The sequence below is a fragment of the Balaenoptera borealis genome, assembly GCF_965194805.1.
Source record: "Balaenoptera borealis genome assembly, chromosome: 2".
NCBI lineage: Eukaryota > Metazoa > Chordata > Mammalia > Artiodactyla > Balaenopteridae > Balaenoptera > Balaenoptera borealis.
The window spans coordinates 17,649,838-17,673,956 of NC_138867.1; the positions used below are offsets into that span (position 1 = coordinate 17,649,838).

At 37.2% G+C, this 24,119-nt stretch overlaps 1 protein-coding gene across 22 annotated transcripts in view; it reads left to right on the forward strand.

Moving 5' to 3' along the window:
• The window catches only part of LOC309623713 (uncharacterized protein), a 244,439-nt gene that overhangs the window by 121,143 nt on the left and 99,177 nt on the right, over positions 1 to 24,119 (forward strand). For 4 of the 22 annotated variants that reach the window (XR_014241472.1, XR_014241473.1, XR_014241475.1 and 1 more), the window contains one exon: positions 4,426 to 4,730. The exons of 14 other annotated variants lie outside the window; for them this stretch is intronic. The gene's annotated coding sequence lies outside the window, so the exon portion shown is untranslated. Of the gene's footprint in view, positions 1 to 4,425; positions 4,731 to 12,743; positions 13,630 to 23,372; positions 23,678 to 24,119 lie in introns of those variants that run through there. 4 more of the 22 variants (XR_014241471.1, XR_014241474.1, XR_014241479.1 and 1 more) reach the window with 2 other exon arrangements.

A 24,119-nucleotide genomic window follows, 5' to 3' on the forward strand; every position in this document is an offset into this window, starting at 1 on the left:
TAGTAAATTAAGGCAAAACAAATCCTGTGAACAGCTAGAAACTACAATATTAATTTTAGTCAATGTAACTCTAAATAATTTTACACTAACAATGGACCAAACAGAACAAATAAAATATTATTGCAAAAGTAAATAAATAAATAAAGTAGCCTAGGTCAAGTTGTCCTAATGTCCCTAAATAAAGTAATTGACAAAATTAAAGTCTATGATATAGTAAGTCACATAACATATCGTGTATGTGATATCATAATAATATTTCTTCCTTTCCTTCCTCTAGTTACTGAACCCCCTAATTATCTCATTATTTGATCACTTAAAAGTTATTCAACAGATGATTAACATCAGAAACTGAAAGTTCACTGTCTAAAATGATTCAAAATACCACTTTCAATTTTTACTTGTAAATTTAATTTACTTTATAAAAGATGGACTCTCTTTTCAAGAATAACATAAAAATCAATTCATTCTTCTGTATATTAATATTATGTCATTTGTAGTTTAAACTTTTCATCTAATATCAGATTACATGCAGGAGTCTATAATTACTCTGACAGATGTGCTTTAGAAAATGCAAAAATAAAATGTGGAGATTAATATCGACAAATTTACTATTGGGATCAAATGTTTTATTAAGTAAAACGTTTTGTTTAAAATCCTTAGCTTAGTGCAATTTGATAGAAATTCCTGAATATCAGAGCATTTAAAATAGATTCTTAATTTAAACTTGGCATATTTCTTGTAAGATATAATATAATCGAATTGAACATGGCTGTCTGTAAAACTATAAATATGATCAGAAGAGACTCAAACTAAATTAAATTTTAGCAGCCGTCAATTTATTCTAAGATGACACTGACATAAAAACTGGCTTATTGAGATTTGTAAATCTTATTCTGTAAGTTCTTGCTAGAGAGAGTCTAGAAGTTTTCTGCTCAGACTATGTAGATCAAGACAAAGTTCTTTTATTAGTAACACTATTCAGAAGATGATTTTCTTTTGAATCTATAAACGTAAAATTCTCAAAGTATTTCCAACATGATCTCCCATCTCTAACTTGATTTTATTTCTAAATAAATGTAATTACTTTAAATGTCTAAACTATGTAGTTGAGTCTTATCTAATTCTTTAGTTCCCAGATAGATAGGAGTTAAACAATGGCATCCAAGGCCACTAGGCTTTGCTCTCTATTCTGCCACTGCCAAACTATGTGTCCTGACCTAGGTGTGAGACTCTCATAATAGATGCACTTTTTCATAATTCAGCTTCTCATATAGAGTACCATTTGCAGTTTATATACTGATGCCTTACATACTAGAAGATACATTTCTGAAACCACTGAGAGCATGAAGAAGAGCCATAACAGAAATAACAGAATACACATAAAAACTCTTTAATTTTCAATGCACTCCTTCCCAAATTGGAATAATATGTAAATTCAAATATTCTGAGCACTTCCTTACTTTCTGGCACTACAAGGTGCTCCACGTTCATCCCGTGTATTTCTTTTCCCCATTCTTAGATTGGCCTTTTTTCCAAAGAGCCCAGGTTTCTTTATAAAAAATCCATATCTAAATGCTAGGTGTGCTTCAAGCTAAGGTGGTGTAATTTCTTTAAGGACTTCTCGTCTGACAAGCAAAGAAAAATATGTGCATATGTATGTATGTATTCTTTCCCATGTATATAAATATCTATAAATAGTTCTATATGCAACCATCTGTGTCTATATTAAGATCTACATGAGTTCTTACTTATGTCTCCAACTCTAATCTATTGATACATGATCACTCTAGCCTTCTCCCCCTACCTGTAAACTCTCACTCCAACAATGAAAAACCTGACTTCCACCATCTGACATCTATTATTTAAATGTTCAATTCCATTATATGTGTATAGAGGTAAAATAATTGATAAAGTGTACCTCACAGAGAAACATCTGTATCAATTAAAGTAAAATACATATGTACAGATTTTTTGCTTTTAGTCTTAGAGACTCCATTTATTTTCAAAGTCACCTTGGTCAGCACCCTTTCTCTCCACTCCCTTCAATGAAGTTATTTTATATGTTTGTTTGTAATATAGGTGGAGTTTTTAACATTCTACATTCTATCCTGGGATCTCATAACCTCCTAATTGATATTCTTCATTGCATATATAAAGATTTACTATTCGTGTTTTAAACTCTGGATTTTGACAAATAGGTATTCTGCTGTTGGATGGAGTGTTCTATAAACGTTAGTGAGATCAAGTTCAGTGATAGTGCTGTTCGGGTCAACTAATGATTTTATTGTTGGCTTGATGCATCAATTATTGAAAGAAGAGTGTGGAAATTTCAACTATAATACTGAAATTATCTACTTTTTTGCTTTCAGTTTTTACAAGAAATAATTAAATAATTAAGTTTCTGAATCAGTTGGTTTTAAGAAAAATAAAGTATTCTTGATGGGACCGACCTAATCAGGAGGGCCCTAATATGGATGGATGATTTTACAACTTTAAAGATGGATGTTTATTTTCAAGTCATTGGATTCATTCATTCATGCCTTTATTCATTCAATATTTATCAATATTTATTCTGTACCTACATAAACCTGACTGCAAAATTGGCTAGAGATTGACACTGTTCTAAAAAAAAAAGGTTTAATTATGAAGATTGATGCTAATGATTTTTTGTAACTTATGTTCAAAAGGTTATGAAGGAGAATTCTCTGGCAACTGAGGTGATAGCAGATGAATTTTGAAAAATGTGATAATTGCCATATTATTTGCCTAAGCTTACATATATGGCAGAAAATTTGTGGAGGAACGTTAGCTGCATGCAAATCAGAAGTTAGGGCTATACAGTTGATTATTCATTCATTCAGTATTTAAATAATTCAAAATATATTTATTGAGAACCTAATATTTGGAAGACCTTATCATAGATGAAAGTATTACATAGATGGATAATGCCCAGGAGATCTCAGAGTATGTTGGGGAAGACAGTTGCACAGTTGTAGTACTATGGGAAGTAAGGGAAGCGATATTAGGTTTCAAAGTGAATCTGCATTATTTTGCTGATGTTTCTGGGAAAACATTTATGGAAGATGTGTGGTAGTTTGTGTGTACAGGTTTTTTTTTTCAGCACTCATTCCTCTCTCCTTAAAGTTAAAGCATTTAGAAAGCTAAAGCAAAACCAAACAAGCAATGAAACTCCCTTTGAGCCAGTGTTCTGGATACAGCTTAGACCACTTTCCCATTGTATGCAAGTGTATCAGCTTAGAAGGTTAATAAGTCAGAGCCCATCCTGCTATTGTTAATTCTGGCAGCAACTAAAGCCACAGAGATGGCAGTTTTAGAAGTAGTGGAAGTGACAGGACATCATGTTCTCGTGTCTAAGCACCAATCTGTGGACGTGAGAAGCTTAAAGCTTTGGTAATAGGAGCATCTCCCGGAACCAAGGTTGTAGGAATTTTTCTGTGTCTTTAAATTCAATAACCCCAGACTTTCCTCCATGCCTTCAGACACAAGCACACTTCAGCTATTCCAGCTTTTCTGTGTATGTTTCAGTGTAATTTCTGCTTGAGATACCCACTGTGGTTCCTTTTTCCTTCTCAAAACCCTGAAAAATGTGGTAATTAATTGTTTTGAAGAAAGTCACTAGGCCAACAAAACTGGAGTAAAGAGTCAACATTCTCTGCCCATCCCACCCCTACCAAAGGTTATGAGTAGAAGTGTAAAGAGTACACAAATTTAAGCATAATCTAAGTTTTATTCGTCTGGAACACAGAGTGGTTATGGAACAAATCAGGGCCCTATGGGGCCTTCCTGGGACAGACCCCCCTGCCCATGTCCTCTGCCTGCCTCTGTAGAGAAGCTGTAGTTTCCCAGGCCTCTCCTGAGTCACAAAAGCCTGACTCAAGAATTCATGATTAAAAGGATGTAGTGACAGGGCTTCTTCCCTGGTGGCGCAGTGGCTGAGAATCCGCCTGCCAATGCAGGGGACACGGGTTCGAGCCCTGATCCGGGAAGATCCCACATGCTGTGGAACAACTAAGCCCGTGAGCCGCAACTAAGCCCATGAGCCACAACTACTGAGCCCGCGTGCCACAACTACTGAAGCCCGCATGCCTAGAGCCCGTGCTCCGCAACAAGAAAAGCCACCGCAATGAGAAGCCTGCCCACTGCAACGAAAGAGTAGCTCCCGCTCGCCGCAACTAGAGAAAGCCTGCGCCCAGCAACGAAGACCCAACACAGCCAAAAATAAATAAATTAATTAATTAATTAAAAAAAAAAAAAGGATGTAGTGACAAAAATAGCAGTTGGGCCAGGAGAACTGGTAAGAATTTAAGCAGTAAATCAGCCATAAGGCAGTTACAGAGTCTTTGGTTTTTCTCTGAAGTACCTAGGTGACGGTATCTGATACATGTTTCGTGTGTTGTTTGGCAGATGCTACAACCCACACCAAATGGAGGAAGTTAACTACTTGATGACCAGGAGCACATAGCCCGCACACCTACTAGAGCCTAAGGACTGATAAGGTTAACCCTTGTGACACCCCTCTGTTACCTCACCTTCAACCAATCAGAGAATTGTGCACAAGCTGATCATATACCCTCCAACTCCCCTCCCTCACCTGACCTTTAAAAATGCTCTTCTGAAACCCATTGAGAGTTTAGGTTTTTTGAGTATTAGCTGCCCTGGACTTCTTGTATGGCACCTTACAATAAACACTGCACTTTCCTTCACCACAACCCATTGTCAGTAGATTGACTTTACTGTGCGTGGGTGAGTGGACCCAAGCTTGGTTAGGTAACAGTTAAGTGAGCATAACAGGAGCATGTGATTGCAGAGTTAAATAGTAACCAAAAGACTGAAATGTTTATGCATCATACAAAGGAATTTTGACTTTATATTTCAGCAGCACACCTGGAGTCAAACGGTACTGCCATTGAGAATGTGTTCCCCGTGATGCAGAGTCTTGGGGAACAAGGTGCAGGCAGATCAGAAACACTTTATAAAGAACGTGGCGGGAGGGGTTTCTTCCACGTCTGCCCAGCCCACTGACTTGCCAGCCCAATGTGCCGACATTTACAGCGCCGTTTGTCTCAAACCTTGTTTTTCTTTTCTAATCCTGAAATAAAGTTCAGGAAGAATAAAAATACAAGCCTGCTCCTCATTTATTAATTCTAAAACTATGTTTTGAATGTCTTTGTACTACGCTAGATATGGAAGATAGATGACTAAGATAGATAACATCCCTGACTTCATAGAGTTTACTGTCATTAAGTAAGAGAACTTTTATGAATATCATCAGGCAAATGAATAACAATTATAAACAATAAAATATGCAATACCATATGAGTAATATAAGCAAACATAAGGGTGTGATGTTATGTTTTGTGTTGGTCATGTAATTTGGCTTTAAGGTGAGGTATTTCTAAGACATTCCTGAGGAAAAGGCAATTCAGCTGAGAACTGATGAATGGCTCTGAAATCACCATCCAAAGACCAAGGAAAAACAGTTCTAGGTAGAAAAAATGGCATGTGTAAGGACCCTAAACTAAGATAGAGCTTAGCTTTCAGATGAACTGAACATAAGGTCCTGGTGGTTAGAATATAGAGATTGAGGGGAAGTAAGCAGAATAAATATGGAATGGCAAGTAAAGATTTACAGGCCAGGTTAAGAGTTTTGCATTTTATTCTAAATGTACTGAAAAGGTTCTCAATGTATGTTAAGCATGGGAATTCACTGATCAGAGTTATTGAAAATTTTTTCATTACAATTTCAAGAGTAAATTGGGTAGAATTACCAGGGATTGAACTGTCCAAAGCAAAACGAGACAGCTAATTAAAAAAAATACTGCAATAATTCAGGTGAAATTGATCACAGTGGCTCAAACTACTGTTTGTAATAAGGGAAAATAAAACGGGTGCAGTTATATATTGATAAGAGTAAATTGACAAGACTACATGATAGATTGGATGTGCAGAGTAACAGAAGTGAAGTGCCAAAACAGCTTTCTGGAAAAAACGTGTTTAAAAAAGAACCTCATCCTGAGCTAGGTTATATAATTGTGAGCAGATGGGAATGTAGTTGGTTCAATAAGGTAAGTTTGGAATGACTAAAGTAGATCTGTTCTGGAGATATACACTTTGGGGCCTCTAAGTATAAATGAGATTTAAAGCCATGGGAGAGAATGTATTTTCCTAGGGAGAAAGTTGGCATAAGAAGAAAAGAAGACATAAGATTAAATGCATAGGAAATTCAAATTTATTGACACTTGTACAGAGATGAGATAACAAAGGAGACTGAAAATGAGTCACCAGAGAGAGAGAGAAGTAAGAGTAGAATGTGACAGAAGGCAAGGAACTGGGCTGCTTCAGGAATGGGGAAATGGGAAAGAAAGAACAGTAACCAGAGATTACAGCAATATGGAGATACTCTACTCAGATTAGGTTAGGTTGCTTACTGCTTTATAATGAAAATCTTTTACAGGAAGTAATAAAACTGAGAAGTAAGGTTATAGAAAAGCACATGATTTAACAAACAAAGTAAAATAAAATTAATAAAACAAAATAAAGAAGTTTAGGAAATGGAGAACAAATATTTTTAAAGATGATGATATATCTTCTCAAGGTACAATCTTTGTCTCTCTTTTATTATTTTTTAAGTTTTCAGATTTAAAAGTAATGAGTTCTCACTTTCCTAAATTATTTTATCATTTGTTACATAAGAAGTAATTCCTCATTATTCAATCCGCAGGGTGTCACATAACTGTTAAAACATTATTAAAATTATTGGAACTATTAATCCAATGACCTGATCCACTTACCTGTCTACACTGATTATTATCAGTTAAAAAAATGTCTATTAAATGATGATTACTTGTAGAGGAGTGGTTTTATCCTTCACACTTACATACACATAATAATATGAATTAGTTTTATTAGCAAAACAAACAAGAAAACACAATGAAGAATAATATAAAAAGCAAGATTTACAAGTGACATATAGAAAAATGCATGCCTCTAACAATTTGGGGTACTTGTGCTATAGTAGTCTCTTAATTGATATAATTCATTTTTTCATCCTGGAGTTACTTAGATTAAATTGCTATCTAAAGCATTATAATGAAATGTATGATTAAGTTTAAAAACATGATGAATTTATTTTTAATTGACCCACTTCAATAGTGTCAGAAAGCAGTAGAGTGAAGTAAATTCTTCTGGGAATTCACCCGTTTACCGCCTGAGACCATCTCTCCTGATCGCAAATCAATATTTCTTTCACTCATCAGTGATCATAAAACTTTTCAATAATTCTAATTTTAAAGAATGATTACAGTGAGTATATAGTCATTGATATCTTAAAGGTTACAGCTAAAATGAACACAAAGTTCATTTTATCTTTAATGAGTGAGCCTTTTTGAAAAGTCAAGCAGTTTTCCTCTGACAAAACTTTATGCATTAAGGTTATATATTTGACTGACCATAAAAACTCTACTAAAATAATTTGTATCTTCTATGAATCTAGTGATATACCAAGATGAGATAGTCTCTTAGGTTTCCACTGGGGGCTTCAATAATCAGTATACGTGCCAGAGGATGAGGTTAATCATTTACAAAAGAGAAGAAGTGACAAATTACAGGGTTCTGAGATATATTTACAAAAAGGAATCATATACTGTGCACGGGGGGGCAGTGAGGGTTTATGGGTCCCCGATACTTGAAGAGAAGCAGTTAGGAAGCAAATTGAAGAGACTGAATTAGGAAGGGACCTGTCAGACAATGCTGAAGTCCTCGGTGGGTTTTACATCCACGGATTTATGGTGGTTCAAATATGCCCTATCTTGTTCTTCCTGAGTTTTGTCGTTATTGTTGTTGCTGTGTTTGAGGGAAGTTAGATGCAGAATATGGGCAAATGAAGTGTTACTGAAATGATGAAAAAATTAAATAAACAATCACCTAAAGGAACAAAAAGACTGATAGCTTGGAGGAAAGTAGAGGTATAAATGACTTTGAAGTTGGATTAAAGCTGAAGAACAAATTTAGAAGTTTAACCAACTTATTAGAAGAAGAAGATTTAAAGTGAAAAAGCTTCAGTTAATCTAACAGTTACTTGAAATGAAATGGGAAAATATGTAACGGCAGGTATGAGTGGTTGAAGTTAATGTGGGAGAAGCTCAGTAAATGTGAGGTGGTGAAGAACCTAAAAGACTAAGATGTTGGAGGGGCCATTCTCACTGACATTAAAACCAACCTCATATTGAAATGTCTTGGAATGTAGAAATAAGACCTCAAGAGAGGGGCCAAGTCTCCTATGAAGTGGAAAGATTGACTCAGATTTCCTGGGATTACAGAAATGAAGGTGAAGGTGATGATAGTAGGGGAATGCTACAGGTCTTCAAATTTTTTCTTCTTGTACCTATTGTTTCTTTATATTTTTATTTGGTTTTATAAAAGGTTGTGGGAACTAATGGTATGGGAAAAGTCAAACAAACAAAACAAAAAACAATACTGAGGAATGAGGGCATCGCATCACTTCCTAAACTGAGACACACTAAAGACATTGATGTCTTTGTGGGAGATCCAGAATGAAGTTGTGGAAGCAGGGGAAATGCCTGGACAGTTTCACAGCATAGAAGGATGTCATTAGAAAATGATAGCTTCAGGAAGTACACTGAGAATTAGGGAAGCTGGGAGTTATGAGTATCGAGATGCTGATGTACAGAACACCAAACAACTGGGGAGAACTTACTGTGTGCCAGGATGGATGAAAATATCAAAGACAGGAATGACGAATGTAGGAAAAATTGCACAGTTGCATTGTTGGGCTATAAAGGAAATGTGAGAAAAAGTACAAGAGACATCTTGGTCAGTTTTTTCTTAAGTAATTACACAGTTGGGAGGAAAAATATTAGGCTCCCTGAAAAGAGAGGATGTCTCAAGGAATACAGGACAGGAGAATTTATTGGCAAAACTGCATGTTAAGTTTATAAATTAGAACAGAGGAAACGATCAGGATCAGCCCTTGTAAAATATTTAATTTCTTACTAAGAAAGGTGATCATTAGCTGTTTGAGTAAATGCAGCTTCACATGAGATTATGTTGTTGCTTTAGCTTAACTACAACTCTCAAACAGAGGCATTTGCATTTTCATGGAAAGCTTATGAAGAAAAAAGATTTTAAGAAAGAAGTAGGGATGAAAGAAAGGAAAAGGGGAGAAGTATCCAAAGTAGAACTTAAATCACAAAAACATCCAGCAATTTTTAAACAATGAATGAGTTGAGCCAAATATAGGTAGCTATCTCTCATAGCTAAGAAAATCACTGAGGAAAAATCCAGCCACAGTTTTAAAGACTCTCAGTTTATTAACTATTTTGTTCTCTGTGTTCCACAACAACATTATATGCTTTCATTGTAATTCAAAAGGGTGTGGGAATTGGACATAAAAAAAAAAAAAAAAAAGATTTGTGCAGTGGAAATCATAGTATGGCATGCAAACCACACAAAAATGTTTCAACATGAATTGTAAATATCTGCACATCCCCTATCCCAGTGTACAGTCCTCTCCTCTCTAAAGAGTCCCTAACATCTTTCAAACTGAATTGATTCCTTAATTCTCTATATTCCCCTAGTTCATTTTGGGGGTTAACAAAAAAATTTTTAAGATTGAAATAAATTATTGGAGAGAGAATATTGGGAGATGAAAAATTCTTCTTTTCCCTTTATTGAGACATTTACTGGTTGATAAAGCCTAAGTAACAAATTCTGTATCTAGTCAACTATTAAACCCTATGGTACAATGAAAATGGAAACAGATCTTGCTTTCTCTTTTTGTTGCTGTACAGGCCAAGCTGAGGAAACTAATGAAAAACTGTTTTTCTACCAACTTAGGATGGTATTACACTGACTGCTTCATTTCTCCAACTCTGATCAGCTCTGCTCCCATTCATGGCTTTTTATGGTCAACAGTGCTTGCTGGGGGCAATACTGCCACTAAGGACTATGGAAAGCATCTACCTGCCTCCTCTTCCAACCTAAACTTAATGTTTGTGAATATCTACACCATATCCTGGAGATGACCCTGTTACTGAAGGAAACTCTGGTTCACTGGCTAGATGCACAGCAAAGCCAATCTACTGATGCTGAGTTTGTGGTGAAGGAAAGTATAGAGTTTATTTGCAGGGCACTAAGCAAGAACAGTGGGTAGCTCATTCTCAAAAGACCTGAAATCCCCAAGGCTTTTAGGCAAGGGTCTTTAAAGACAGTGTTAGGGGAGAGGGTCATAGGAAGCCTAATCATCTCGTGAACCTTCTTCTGATTAGTTGGTGGTGAAGTAGCAGGGTAATGTTTCTGGAATCTCAATCATCAACCTACTGTGTCCAACCAGTTTGGGGTCTCCGTGCTTGCGTTCAGCATATAGTCACCATCCTCTGCTGGGTGAGGGGTTTTAGTTTCTGCAGAACAACTCAAAGATATGCATCAGATTGTTATCTACGTCACTTCCGGGGGAACTAGGAGTCCTGTGACTCTACTATTCTAATCATTAACTGTTTGAGTCTGCTCTGCAGAACTCCACAAAGGCCTAGGACACTAAAGCCTTCTTTCTACAAGCAAGAAACAGGAGTCACAGAGGGGCTTCCATACCCAGGAGGGCTCTGTAGGGTCCTACTTGGTTTCAACCCTCCCGCCTTTTCTTTGATACTCCTCAGTCTTAAAGGGAACAAAGGTGGGACGAGAAAGGGAATAAAGTTTTGGATAGAGAGATTAACCATAAACTCGGCATGGGAACTCAGTTTTAGGGTGTGAAATAAAATTTATATTTTATGGCAAGGCAAGAAAAATTTAAACATAAAAATTCTTCTCTGCCCTTTGGCTTCCCTCTAGCCCTCACTGTGCATTGTGTACTTGCATTTATGCATCAACCAAATCCTCTCCCATCGGCAGGAATACCTGCTCAACCATAAAGAGCAACATTCTCCTAGCATTAACAGGACAACTCCTTACAGATAACATTCCTTCTAGATAAGGTGTCACATGGCGCTTAGATCTGGATTATTTAAACGGTCAATAATATATCATTTAACGTACAGCCCTCTGTCTCAAAAAATTATATAACTGTGCCTTGACTTCCAACAGGTGGAACAGTTCTCAGCTTTCTGAGATGCTCTTCCCATGTTACAATCTTCAAATTTGGCTTGAATAAAAGTTTCCATTTCTTTCTTAGATGGACTGATTAATTTTTCATCCACGGGGGACTCAGTTTCAATTCATTACACCCTCCTTTTGATGCCAAAAGCTCTTCTTCTGTGCACTGGTGCCGAATCAAATCTTGAAGAAAGAGTTTTGGATGAAGTAGAAAAGAATAGCTTTATTGCTTTGCCAGGAAAAGCAGGACACAGCAGCCTCCTGCCCTTCAAAAAACTATGTGACCCAACCCAGGACAGTTTGGTGAGGAGTTTTATAGCAATGTTTCAATGGTGGAGTTGCTGATAGAATTTGGGTGTGTGTAGGGCATGCACACCTTTAATCTGGTCTCAGGTAATCTTTTGATGAGCTTCTCTGGTTCCTTTAATCTGGCCTCAGGTGGTCTTCTCTGGAATGAAGAATGCTGACATCTTCCATTTGTTGGGGGTTTTGGTTCTATAAGGAGCTTAAAGATATCATTATGTGTATCCCTTGAGGCTGAACCAGGACCTGCCCCAAGGCTGCACCACTGTCTCTTGGCTGTTCCTCCCTGTCTCTGCATTCCCTCCATTCCCTGATTAGCAACTGTTTAAATCTGCCCTTAGGAACTCAGGGAAGGTCATGGAGGCTGAAAAGAAAGGCTCTTATGCCCAGGAGTTTGGTTTCGCTTTCTTGCAATTGACAAATAAGGAGGGGAAACCACACCACAAAACATGTAAAAATAAGCAATTAACAACTAATCTGGAGACACATTTATTTCCTGGAGGCTAAAGACACCAAAAAATGCAGTGGCTTTAGTGTCACGGGTTTTCTAGTGCTACTTTGCAACATCAACCCTGACTTTTCTCTGAAAGTGGAAGTGATCTAACTGGATCGACCTCTGTATACATGTTTAAACTCTAACCAGTACCCCCTTTCCATTGTGATTATCAATCTACCCATGAGAGGAAAAAAAGTGTTGATTCTGAGTACCTCGGGGATAATTACTTTGCAATTAAGCATTTAATAACAGATTGTATGTGGTTGCAGAAATATAACTGAAAACAAAATTTCCTGCCAACCTAGAAAACCTCTCCACAAAGGTAGAAGAGAAACAATTTAATTAGTGAATAATCATTAAACCAGAATGTGATGTGTATCACAAGCAATCCACCAAAGAGATTGCAAATTCAGAAAGAAATCTCACCTTATTAGATGGCGAAGCAGATAAAATCTATCTCGTCTATGTTCTCAAGATACAAACTACAGCTGATCCTCAAGTAGAGGACGAGAGGACTTGACAGCTCTATTTGTCGCATAAAATTCACCTAACATTCACTTGTTAATTGGGGTGACCATCTGTGTCTAATGGCTTTCTCTAATGGAAAAATAAACTTCTCATAGTTTTACAGTTTGGAACTAGGCACCACAGGAGTTAGACTCCTCCCCCACAGATGCTGGGGGGGCGGAGGCAACATATGTCTCGATGTTTGCATTTCAAAGGAATGGCTTCCAAGGATTTGAGAAACACATTCCTGGATTTTTAAGCTGTCAAGAGGCTTATTTATCCTTTAAAAAATTGACTTACATTTCAGGGACTTCCTTGGTGGTGCAGTGGTTAAGAATCCGCCTGCCCATGCAGGGGACACGGGTTCGATCCCTGGTCCGGGGAGATCCCACACGCTGTGGCGCGACTAACCCTGTGGACCACAACTACTGAGCCTGCGCTCTAGAGCCCGCGAGCCACAACTACTGAGCCCGCATGCCATAGCTACTGAGGCCCGCACGCCTAGAGCCCATGCTCCGCCACAAGAGAAGCCACCGCAATGAGAAGCCCGTGCACCGCAATGAAGAGTAACCCCTGCTCCCCACAACTAGAGAAAGCCGCATGCAGCAACGAAGAACCAACGCAGCCAAAAATAAAATAAATAAATTTAAAAAATAATTGACTTACATTTCAAAGAGAGAGATAACGTAATTACACATTTTCTAAAGTAAATGCTCTAAGAAAAGGGAGGGGTGTCTCCTTTATTTTTAACAGGGAGAATTAAGTCTATTAATTTTATTATGTATTTGCCTTCACAACATATATATTCTTTACCCACCCAAAAAACAAAACTTTCCAAAATTACATTTTTGACTTCTCTACCAGGTCTGTCCTCCCAGGAAGATATAAATATCCTGAGCCCATTAGGCCATGGCCTTCTTGTAGCAGACGCCACTGGTGCCCGAGCACTTTCCCTCGTTTGCTGTGATTACACTCGCCGTGCAGCAGACGGTCTGTGTAACTTGAGACTCACTTCACAAGGATACCTCTCATCTCTTTCTGCTTTCTGCTCCCTCTCACAGCTGGAGCCCATTCAGCCTCATTCAAGCAGAGCATAAAAGCAGGGAAGTTGTTATCAACCCCAGAAAAAGCCTTCAGTGAGGTGCAAGGACTGAAGGATAAATTTGTCAACCTTCAACTTGCAGTGGCTTTAGGTAAGCCTCTCAGGAGTCCTTAGCAGAACTGAGAACCTACTGCCCTCAGCATCACCCACAATAATGCATCTTATATTGGCTTTGCATATTTATGTCTCTTATTTCCCGCCCCCCCCCCCACCCCGCTACCTTACTCTGGCTCTCTCTAGGCACAGCCCTGAAAGATCCTCTAGTTTTGAAAACTCAAGTGTTTAAATTGGGCCCACCTACATAATCCATGATAATCTTCCCATCTCAAGGTTCATAACATTAATAACATCAGCAAAGCTTCATTTGTCAAGAGGTAACATATTCTCAGGTTCTGGAGATTAGGGTGTAATCATCTTTGAGGGACCATTATTTCGTCTACCTTAATACGTACAGGCAAGTTCTGTCCATTTATCTGTACATTTCCTCTGAGTAACAGAAAGTGATGCATATGGTAGGGTTCAAAAATATTTGTTGAGTTAGAGATAGATAAGGGAGGATATAATATTTAATTTTCATAAAGCATAAAAGCAATAAAAAATAAGATACTCTTAGAAAATTTCAGATATTGAAGGGATTAGAAAATAACTCCCTTATTAGTCAAGAAGGGGTACAGAGCATCTGAAACTTAGGCAAAAGTAATATTGAAAGGTCCTAGGTCTAAATCAGCTATCTATTAAAAGATTTTGCTTACCACCTTTATATTAACAATTGACTAATAGCTTACAGGCTGCTTAGGAAAATTTGTCATTACCACCACAGTAGCTAAAACATTACCTAGGACTTTTGATGAAAAGATCACCTTATTACAATCTGAAGTTCCCCATATCCATGAAAGTTTTATGTAAGGGGTATGTTCAAAATAAAGAAAAGTGGGTTTGTAGGAAAAAATACAAAAGAAAATGGGGTAATGGAAGTGGAATTATAAGAAAATGAGAATTATTGTTTCCAAATAAAGAGATTGTAATTCAGTTATTCTCAACTATTTTCCCTTCCTACTATGTGTCAAGCTCTGGAATATATACAATTTAGGTCTTTGTAACATTGTAGGTAGGGGTATCTTCTCATTGTCTTCAAGTTATTTCTTAGAGCTTCCTGATTTTTGAAACATCTGATCCCCAAATCTCAGCTTTACCCTCAAACATGTTTAACTTAAAGATAAAAGGAAGGAAGGGAATGCAATGTTTCTATTTTTATGCTTTTCTGCAACATAAATTCAGAAATGGGAAAAAGATAAATTTGTCATCAGATAATAGATGCAGAAATTTATCACCAGGAAATCACAGCGTCACTGTCACTCTGTTCTACTTAACCATGTGTTAGGTTCAGGACATAATGTGGTAATTGCCACCTTACTCCTAAAGATAGCTGTGCCACCACTGTATTTTATGTTTCCTAATAAACATGCCAGCCTTCTCAAGCTTACATTTTAAATCTCTTTAGCTCGTGTATTTCTACTAGATTCTCAAGGCCAAAGTTGATTTTTTTTTTTTTTTGAGAAAGTGTTTAATGTGTGAGAAAATGTCCATTCTAGCATTTGCAGTCCCCGCAGGAGTCACAGAATAACAGCACTTTGACTGTTCTAACAGTGACAGCTCTACATCCATTTACTAGAGAGCAGTATTTCTGCTAAGGCTCCCCAGATTAACTCCCCCTTCTCACCCTTCTCATCTGTGACCTTTTGATGATGAATGTGTCACTAATACAAACATTTATCAGCTTTTAAAAGAAGAATCCCTGTCACTACTTGGGAACAGGGCTTGTTTTCCTGTAATATCTGAAATAGATTTATAATATTAAAGTATGATTGAGAATGGTGAAAAATGGTAAGTTTTAATGAGACTGAGCTTTCATTAACCTGAAAACACATGCCTATCAGGGAACTGCCACAGAAACACTTAAATCTCATAAATCAGAGGTTTAATGCCTTGTGGTCAGCAGAATTACATGATAAGCTTTTAAAACTATAGATTATCAAATTCTGCAATATTCAAGGAGCATAATCAAGAATTTGTGTGTTTAACATTTTACCCCACATGGGTCTACTGATAGATAGATAATAGAGGCCAGTGATTAAGAGTTTGGTCTCTGCAGTCAGAATATCAGCATTTAAATCCCAGTTCCACCTCTTACTAACCATCTAATTTCAGCAAGTTCCTTAAACTGTAAGAATTAGTTTCCATAGCTGTAGAATATGGAAAATAATTGTACCTATCTCATAGGATTAAATAAGGCAATACATGCCAAATGGCCTACAGTCAGTCCTGAGAAACATTATTTATTATCATCGTTTGCTGCCTGCAAAATTAAAATACAATAAACCTGTCCTTTCAAAACACACCATCTGTACATAGGCAAGCTAGCTCCAAGTAGATCTTTTCTAGTGATTTATTTAGATTGCCCAAAATATTATAGTAAGATTTTCACATCGTGGTTGGTATATACTCAACAGGAACACTGTTATCTTGTTATAATGGCTTAATTGTAACAACAATTCTGTGACTCCTGGAAACCCACAGAGGAAAACTTTTACATTCTACAAAATATATGACAAAGTCTAGGCTAAGAGAGGACATATTTGAGATAAAATCCATATTAAACTACTGACACTCTGGATCTGAGGCTCTATGATTCTTATTATTTGGACAGCCTGAGAAGGCAGGTCAAACAAGATGAGAAGCATGTGGGGAGAAAGTCTGCATGACTTTTTGTAACAGAGAAGGGAGTTAGCAGCTACAGAGTCTTTGTCCTGTGCACCTTAGATCTCCTAAACTAAGACAAAACAAGATAGACAGAGGCTTTCTACTACTAAATTATATGCCGATTTATAGAGCAAAGGCCAAGATCTAGCAATAGGATAAAGCCCAGGGGCTTCAAACTCAGTAGTAAAGTCAAACCTTATGAACAGAAGTAGAATAAAAGGTAGTATTGTCTTCTTATTTAATACTGTTCAAAAATGAATTTCTATTGCTTACCCTCAGATCAGAAGGATATTTCACAAACTATTAAGATTTGTTTAAAATGAAGAATTGAACAGAACATCTGACACTCTTGAGGGGAAAATGTAGTCCATGTGGGTACACATCTTAGCCTCAAAGGAATACAAGTTAGAGCAAATACCTGAATTACAGGTATTAAGTCACCAAAAAGAAAACTGCCTTCTGAGTGTGGACTAGGAGAGTAGTGGAAGATGATTACTTTAAGGCCTAGTATGTGTCTCCACTGTGTTAGAAACTGATCTATGATATCACCTTGAATTTGTGGTTGCAATCCCTGAGAGGTGGCTTCTGAGAGCCCTGTGTAAGCAACTCCATGGCAATGATCAGACCTTCCTGGATAAAAAGTTGGTGAATGTGAACAACCCTCCCTGGCTGAGCTGGAGTGGCCGACCATGAGCACCAGAAGATTCATGAGGCTTAGTGACTGCTGTCAACTGAATTATGACCCCCAAAACTCATGTGTTGAAGCCCCAATCCTCAATATGATAGGTTTTGGAGATGGGACCTTTGGGAATTAATTCCATTTAGATGAGTTCATGAGGGTGGGGCCCTCTTGAAAGAATTAGTGTCCTTATCAGAAGAGACACAAGAGAGCTTGTTCTCTATCTTTTTCTGCCACATGAAGACATGGAAAGAAGGCAGCTATTTGTAAGCCAGGAAGAGGGTTCTCACCAGAATCCTATCATGTTGACACTCTGACCTTGGACTTCACAGTCTCCTGAACTATGAGAAATAAATTTCTATTGCTTAGGATACCCAGGTTGTGGTGTACATATGACATCCTGGGCTGGCTAAGACAGTGACTAAATGATCCTATGTGAAATATCAGGAAGCTCAATCACCATAGTGGGTTTCCAAATCAAGGGCATTACAGTGTGAGTCATACCCACCCTGCTATGCCACTTGGTCTTTAACATGGGTCCTAACAGAGGCTGGTGGTGACCTTCCCATGATTCCCATGTCTTGACAAACTCAGAGCTCCAGAAATTTGTAGTTGGTCTGGATTTACCATCTTCCCAGTGTTGGACTTGAGAGGGAAAGTCATAGCCCTCCAAGCTCTCATTAGAAAGATTATGAATTCACTATTGCCGTATTTAAAGTGGAGATCTGGGTACACAGATCTATGAAGAGTTTTTTAAAGGTGATTCTAAGGTGGTAATCAGCGAACAAGAGTAACGAGAATCAGTAGAAAGGTGATGACATAATAGCCAGATTTCCTAGGTAAAATTTTTGACCTGCCACTAATTTGCGTAACAAGATTCTTAACTGCCCTGTGCCTTAAGAAAATGCACCTTTTAGAATATGCAGGGCATGCCATAATGTTGTTTTTAGGATGAAATAATACATGCAAAGGACTTAGCTTAATGCCTGGCACATAGTAGTTACTATAGAAATGTCAGCTGCTAATACTGACTTGAGATTTCGCGATAAATCCTAAGGTAGAGAATGCCTCGTGTTGTCAAATTGACTGATGAGATGCCCCTGCAAGATGTAGACAGTTGTGGGTGGAATATCCCCTTTCACATTATCAAGACTTTTCTGGAAATCCAGGACCACGTGGGATTTTTCCCTTTAGGGATTATTTGTGTTAACTGAGGCCTTCTTTAAAGGGGATGTCTTAACAAAGTAAACTTTGAGGACAAGACAATGTCTTAGGTGTCCAAGAGCTATTCTATTGCTGGACAGCCAGTGTTTGCTGGTTTGATGACATCTGTCAAGGGGACAACATCTGAGAGAAGTGATTTATTTATCTCTCATGCAATTATAAAAGCTGCTCATCTGTATTTATTTATTAATTATGAAGTAATTTTCCTCTATGGAAACTTACAGGAGAAAGGACGATAAGCATCTATATATTTAACACCCAGATCTATCAAATCCTCATGCTCTTTCATAATTAAGTGGACATTGTTGAAGACCCCATAGACCAATCTCTAATCCCATCTTCATCTGTTCCCATCAGACGTAACCACTATCCAAAGATGCTGTTCATCATCTGCAGAATTTTCTATTTCACTTGACTACGTATGTGTTTATATATAACAAATATATGATATTTTTAATTTTCATGACATTTTATATAACAGTATTTGATAGCCAGCCTCAAAGATGGACTCTAGTTATCTTTGCCTACTAGTAAACCTGCCCTTGAGTAGTTTCTTCCATTACTGAATAGTAATGTGTAAGTAATGACTAGTCTGTGTAAGCAGTAGACTCTGGGGGAGGTGACAGTTGTGACACCTGAGGTGAGATTATAGAGCCATTACAGCTCTGTCTTGGCCTCTTGTATATATCTTTCTCAAGTGAACCTTCTACCATGTCCTGAGGACACACAGATTGCCATTTGGGGAAGCCCATGTAAGGAGGAACTGAGGCCTCCTACCAACAAACAATGGCACCTTGCTAGCTATGTGAGCAAGCCACCTTGGAATAGGGTGATCAATCACTAAAAGCCAATAGATGATGGTAACCTGAACCAGTACCTGTCTACAATCTCATTCAGACCCTGAGCCAGAACAGCACAGAAACGTCACTCCCGTGTTCCTGACCCACAGAAACTGTGAGAAATGATACAAACATTTTGTTCTTTCAAGCCACTAAATTTTGTAGTTATAGGTTGTACAGAAATAGGTTGATATTGATATTACATGGAATCATGTTGTATATATCTCTTTACATGTTGATCTTTTTTTCACTCAACATTGTCTCTGTTTTAGATTTATTTTGGTTGATGCTTTTATTGCTGTATCATTCATTTCAACTATTTTATTGTATTAGAGCATGATATAACTTTTCTTTGTATTAAAGTATAGAGAGGGAGTTCCCTGGTGGCCTAGTGGTTAGGAGTCTGGGCTTTCACTGCCGTATCCAGGGTTCAATCCCTGGTTAGGGAACTGAGATCCCACAAGCCATGCAGCACGACCAAAAATAAATAAATACATTTAAAAAAAAATGAAGTGTAGAGAAGCGTAAGTTGCTTTGAATTATACACTGTAGAATAATTGTCCAATAAAACTCTTGAAACATCTTTCTCTTTAGTGTATATTCAAGATTCTATACGTTATTAACTTAGTAGTGGGATTTATTCTTTGTGACCAGTTACATGTGTCTTACAATTGGCTAGATATTATCAAGTTATTCTCCAAAATATTTGTACAAATATTTATTTGTACAAATTCCTCAAACAATGTATGAGTGTCGCCACGCATCTACATTCCCACCAATAATTGGTGACACTAGACTTTAGTCTTTGCTAATCTGATGTTCTTTTACAATTTTTTTAAATGTATATTTTATTGATCACTAGTGCATTTAAATTCCCTGCTTTATCATAGTAAAGCATGCTAAATATGAGGAAAAAATGCAAGCCAATATCCTACTTCTTATTATTTCAAAAAGGAAAAAAATTTAAGCTATACATACCACTGCAAACACACAAATAACATCCCTAGTACACCTATACATTTAACATGCTGTTATAATGTTATAGTGCATTGCAAAATATTAGAAACATTGTTTACTGTTCACCAGTTTCTTTGAGTGTAATATCTGAGATAAAGTTGTCTTTTACTGACACATGATGTGCTTTTCCCAACACCTGTATTTGATTTAGACATTCTACAGTGAGAATCAGAATACCCCAATATTGTCAAATGAACTCACTGGAAATCTTGGCAGAAAAATCTAAGAACAACTAAGATTGGAAAGAATTTTTCTGGGCTTCAATTCCCACATAATTGCAAGGAGACTTTGGTAAAAAAGTAATGGCATTAGGATGGTTTGATTACTGTAAATCACTCAAAACTAACCAACCTAAGCACCCATCCAGGAAAAGACCATCGTTGCTGAGGACACTAGGGACAATGCAGAAAGAAAATTTCAGATTAAGATATGGAAAGAGAAAAACATGCTAGAGGAAGCTCTAGAGCCATTGGTCTAGAAGAGATGATAGGGCCAAGCCTCTACCTCTTAATATATGATAAGATAAATTTGAGATCAAAAGTCAACAAATAGTTACAGAAGGAATTTTGCAATGCTAAAGTCTACAATTAAACCCTTTCCATTATAATAGTTATTATATGTATGCACCTGAGAGTGTAAGAACAACTTCCATAGAGACTACCGAATGTGAAAGGAGAACTGGAAACACACTTTCTCAGTCCAAGGCAGATTAAATCTCCCAAAACTAGTAAGGAAAAATATGCAGTTAGATGGTATAGTCTCTATCACACACTGTTATCTATAAAAAAATACATACTTTTCCTTCCAGTTTTATTGAGATATAAGTGACATGCAGCACTGTATAAATTTAAGGTGTACAGCATAAAGATTTGACTTACAAACATCATGACATGATCATCACAATAAGTTTGGTGAATATCCATCATCTCATATAGATACAAAATAGAAGAAAAAAAATTTTCCTTGTGATGAGAACTCTTGGGATTTACTATCTTAACAATGTTTATATATAACATACAGCAGTGCTAATTATATTTACCATGTTGTACATTCCACCCCTAGTACTTTTATACCTTATAACTGGAAGTTTGTACCTTTTGACTACATTCATCCAATTGCCCCTCTCCCACTCCCCCTCCTCTGTTAACCACAAATCTGATCTCCTTTTATATGAGTTTGTTTGTTGTTTTTGAAGTATACTTGACCCAGAACACTATGTTAGTTCCTGGTGTACAAAATAGTGATTTTGTATTTCTATACATTTCAAAACGATCACCATGTTAAATCTAGTTACCATCCGTCACCATACAAAGATATTACATTGTTATTGACTATATTCCCCATACTGTACATAGCTGTGACTCATGCATTTTGTAACTGGAAGTTTATACCTCTTAATCTCCCTCACCTATTTCTCTCATCCCCCTAACCCATTCCTCCTCCTCTGGAAACCACCAGTTTGTTCTCTGTATCCATGGCTCTGTTTCTGTTTTGTTATGTTTGCTCATTTGTTTTGTTTTTATGATTCCACATAGAGGTGAAGTCATTCAGTACTTACCTTTCTCTGTCTGACTTATTTCATTTAGCATAATACTCTCTAGGTCCATCCATGTTGTTGCAAATGGCAAGATTTCTTTTTTAAATGGCTGAGTAATATTCTATTTTGTATATTTACCTGATCTTCTTTATCCATTCATTTATCAGTGGACTCGTAGGTTCCTTTCATATTTTGGCTATTGTAAATAATGCTGCTATAATCATTGGGGTGCCTATTATCTTTTCAAATAAGTGTTTTCATTTTCTTTGGGTAAATAACAAAGAGTGGAATTACTGGATTGTGTGGTAGTTGTATTTTTAATTTTTTGAGGAACTTCCATACGTTTGCACAGTGGCTGCACCAATTTACATTCCCACCAGCAGCGTACAAGAGTATCCTTTTCTCCACATCCTTGCCAACATTTGTTGTTTTCTTTTTTTTTTTTTTTTTATATAATGATGTATTTTTTAATTAATTAATTAATTTATTTATTTATGGCTGTGTTGGGTCTTCGTTCCTCTGCGAGGGCTGTCTCTAGTTGCGGCAAGCGGGGGCCACTCTTCATCGCGGTGCGCGGGCCTCTCACTATCGTGGCCTCTCTTGTTGCGGAGCACAGGCTCCAGACGCGCAGGCTCAGTAGTCGTGGCTCACGGGCCTAGCCGCTCTGCGGCATGTGGTATCTTCCCAGACCAGGGCTCGAACCCATGTCCCCTGCACTGGCAGGCAGACTCTCAACCACTGCGCCACCAGGGAAGCCCTGTTTTCTTTTTGATAATAGCCATTCTGACAGGTATGAGGCAATTGTGGTTTTGATTTGCATTTCTCTGATGATTAGTGTTGTTGAGCATCTTTTCATGTGCCTGTTGCCTATCTGCATATCTTCTTTGGAAAAATGTCTATTTAGGTCCTCTGTCCATTTTTTAATCAGGTTGTTTGGTTTTTTGATGTTGAGTTGCATGAGTTCTATGACATTGGGCATTAAAACCAAGTGATGTCTACCAGGAAAGCATTATAAGTTTCATGTAGTTTCATATAGTTTTAAACCACTTGAGATTTCTCTTCTGTGAATAGCCTATTCAGATTGGTTTCAATTTTTCTTTTAATGTGTTGGGGTTTAAAAAATGTTTTGTGTGTTATTACACAGTTTGATTCTAATTAGAAGTAACTGAATTATGCTAAATTTTGATATAGTATATGACTAAATTATATTATGATGAAAAAATAAAACCAGAAAAAAACAAATGTTTAGATGTTACTCATGATACAAATTCGCTGTGAGTCAGCTGGGCCCTTGCTTTCCATCATCCTCCCTCTGGGAGCCATTGCTGAGCAACCACTGTGTGGTCTAGGATACTTCTGTTCCCCAGAGACAAGAGAAAGAGAAAGGAAGCAAATTGAGAAATGGCTGTTAAAGCTCTGACCCAGAAATGACACTGTGGCACATGTCACTTTGCAGAGTTTATTGATCAAAACAAATCAATGACCACACAAGTTCTAAGTAGGCAGTAGGCAAGGAAAGTAATTATCATTACATGTCTGGTTGGAAAAATAGAATAGTTGCTAAGCAGAACTGTAGGAATATAATCATAGTTACAGGACAAATATTTTCTCTCTATCACTTTTATCACTTTGTTTGTTGGGTAATTTGTGGACCAAAGATTTTAATGATAAACTTGTACAATTTATTAAATTTTCTTGTTAGTTTTTTTCTTGAGTGTTTGTAAAGGCATATTTTTCTACCCTGAATTCATACAGCATTCTATTCTATATTTAAAAAGTTTATAGGGGCTTCCCTGGTGGCGCAGTGGTTGAGAATCTGCCTGCCAATGCAGGGGACACGGGTTCGAGCCCTGGTCTGGGAGGATCCCACATGCCGCGGAGCAACTGGGCCCGTGAGCCACAACTACTGAGCCTGCGTGTCTGGAGCCTGTGCTCCGCAACAAGAGAGGCCGCGATAGTGAGAGGCCCGTGCACCGTGATGAAGAGTGGCCCCCGCTCGCCGCAACTGGAGAAAGCCCTCGCACAGAAACGAAGACCCAACACAGCCATAAATAAAATAAATAAATAAATAAATAATTTAAAAAAATGTTTATAAAGCTTGATTTTTCATATGTACACCTTTAAATTATCAGGAATTATTTTTTCCCAAATATAAAATCATTAAAATTATAGCTATTTTTCAATTATATAATATATAATATATAAATAAATATACAATATATTTTATATTCAACATTGTGTAAGTTTAAGCTGTACATGTTGCTTTGATACTCTGCTGCATGATTTCCATTGTAGCATTAGCTAGCACCTCTCTCATGTCACATAATTACCATGTCTTTTTTGTGGTTAGAATAACGGAGATCTAATTTCTTAGCAAATTTGACATTATAATACAATATAGTTGTCTATAATCACTATACTGTGCATTAGGTCTCTAGGACTGATCTATCTACTAGTTGCAAGTTTGTACTGTTAAACATCTCTTCTATCCCCCCACCCCTTAGCCCCTTGTAACCTCCATTTTA